Source organism: Scylla paramamosain, chromosome 15 (assembly GCF_035594125.1).
Source record: "Scylla paramamosain isolate STU-SP2022 chromosome 15, ASM3559412v1, whole genome shotgun sequence".
Lineage (NCBI taxonomy): Eukaryota > Metazoa > Arthropoda > Malacostraca > Decapoda > Portunidae > Scylla > Scylla paramamosain.
The window spans coordinates 7,863,512-7,866,011 of NC_087165.1; positions in this window are offsets into that span (position 1 = coordinate 7,863,512).

Here is a 2,500-nt window from a genome sequence, read left to right on the forward strand (position 1 = left end):
TTCCTGTGCTTTTCAAATCTGTTCTTTCCTGTCAATCCCCCTGTTGCTCTCTCTCTCTCTCTCTCTCTCTCTCTCTCTCTCTCTCTCTCTCTCTCTCTCTCTCTCTCTCTCTGTCGAGGTTAGTTAATTAGTTGATTAGTTAATACACACGCACTCGCTCCGCCCTCCATGTTAATGTGAGAGAGAGAGAGAGAGAGAGAGAGAGAGAGAGAGAGAGAGAGAGAGAGAGAGAGAGAGAGAGAGAGAGAGAGAGAGAAATGGTGTAAGATAAACAAACAAGATGAGGCCGTTTTACTCACCTCTCTGCCAAACCCTCTCCTCCTCCTCCTCCTCCTCCTCCTCCTCCTCCTCCTCCTCCTCCACCTCCTCCTCCTCCTCCTCCTCCTCCTCCTCCTCCTCCTCCTCCTCCTCCTCCTCCTCCTCCTCCTCCAGCCATCTTTCTCTTTGTCATGTCTGCCGCTCAGAAATAGACCACATGTACGTACGGTAGAGAGAGAGAGAGAGAGAGAGAGAGAGAGAGAGAGAGAGAGAGAGAGAGAGAGAGAGAGAGTTGAATGTGCATACTGTTATGGAAAGAACTTTGTGTGAATGTTTAGTGTTTACGTGAACGAAGGCACTGTATGTGTGTGTGTGTGTGTGTGTGTGTGTGTGTGTGTGTGTGTGTGTGTGTGTGTGTGTGTGTGTGTCTGTCTGTATGATATCGGTGCCTTTGTCTTAATGTGGATGCTCGTGTATGTATCTGTGTGTGTGTGTGTGTGTGTGTGTGTGTGTGTGTGTGTGTGTGTGTGTGTGTGTGTGTGTGTGTGTGTGTGTACATTATCTCGTTGTATATGCATGCAATGTCTCTCTTTTTTGGTTGACTGGGATACTAGACCGTAATCTCTCTCTCTCTCTCTCTCTCTCTCTCTCTCTCTCTCTCTCTCTCTCTCTCTCTCTCTCTCTCTCTCTCTCTCTCTCTCTCTCTCTCTCTCTCTCTCTCTCTCTCTCTCAATACGCATAATAAAAAGACCATATTTTAATTTTTTCCTTTTTATTTATTTACTCAGATAAAATAGTTTAATTTTAACAATAGAGACAAAAAAAAAACACGCCAACTTATTGCTAAATGTCGCTTATTGAGAGATAAGGAAGGGGAATGGAATAGAACAAATATCTTGATTTTATAATTTTTCTCTTTATATTTAAGGTGGCAACTCTCGTGATGGTGGTGGTGATTGTGGTGGTGGTGATTGTGGTGGTGGTGGTGGTGGTGGTGATGGAAACCGTACTAATGTTGCATTTTAAAAAGTCCTGTTAAGTTTTTATGAATAATTTTATGTATATACAATAAATAAATGAACAAATAGATAAAAGAGTACAGCATGCAGTTAATATTTACGTGTCACGGGACATTAAAGGAAGAACGTTATTGTTGTAATGCTTTTTTTGGGGAACGAAATTATGGAATGAACATAATACTGGGATTTCGTATAGGAATGAGAGAGAGAGAGAGAGAGAGAGAGAGAGAGAGAGAGAGAGAGAGAGAGAGAGAGAGAGAGAGAGAGAGAGAGCTGCGCAGCTTCTATACCAAATACATCCTTATCATTTCATCAATACTCTCTCTCTTCACTTCTAAACACACTTTCTTATTAACACACACATCAACTCATTTTTACCCATCACCCTCTCCCATCACCCTCCTCCGGTACTTTCACCCTTGAATTTTTTACTCTATGATAATTTTCCTCATTGCTGTAATTAATCTCTTTCATTATTACATTTTTTTCTTCCTTTCCTTACATTTTAGTTGCTTTTAATATTTGGCTTTACTTTTTGTGTCTTAATATTTTGCAGTGGCGCCATATGACCTCGTTGTGGGGCGTTACTTTCTTTTCTTTCTCTCTTGTTTTCTTTTTCTTGTTTTGTTTAATTACCCATTCATCTCAGCAACACCACGTCTTCTCTACCCAGTACTCACTCAGGGACACAGAGACGCAGGGAGGCAAGAAAAAACGTGTACCTGCGTTTATGTCAGGGTGTCTGTTGGTTGATAGCTTATCTGTGTTCAAGGAGGCACCGGATGACAAGGGAGGTTTGAAGTAGGGGCGTTAACGAGTGTGATAATTCAGTGGACGTAACCTGAAGATGTGTGTTTGTCGTTGACTCTCTCTCTCTCTCTCTCTCTCTCTCTCTCTCTCTCTCTCTCTCTCTCTCTCTCTCTCTCTCTCTCTCTCTCTCTCTCTCTCTCTCTCTCTCTCTCTCTCTCTCCAAACCACAGCAGATTTAATATTAATATAAGATTCTATTACTGTTACAAATACTCTTACTACTGCTATTATTACCACCACAGTTATTAACACCTGTATTCTCCCTTTCCACAGGTGAGTACCAGTAGCCAGGTGTCCCAATTCCACAGGTGGCGTAAGTACCCTTTACTCCATACCTTCTCCTATACCCTGTTCCTTCTTTCCTCATCGCCAATTGTCTCTAAACGCCCTTTCTTTTCTTTCCCTTAGAGGCT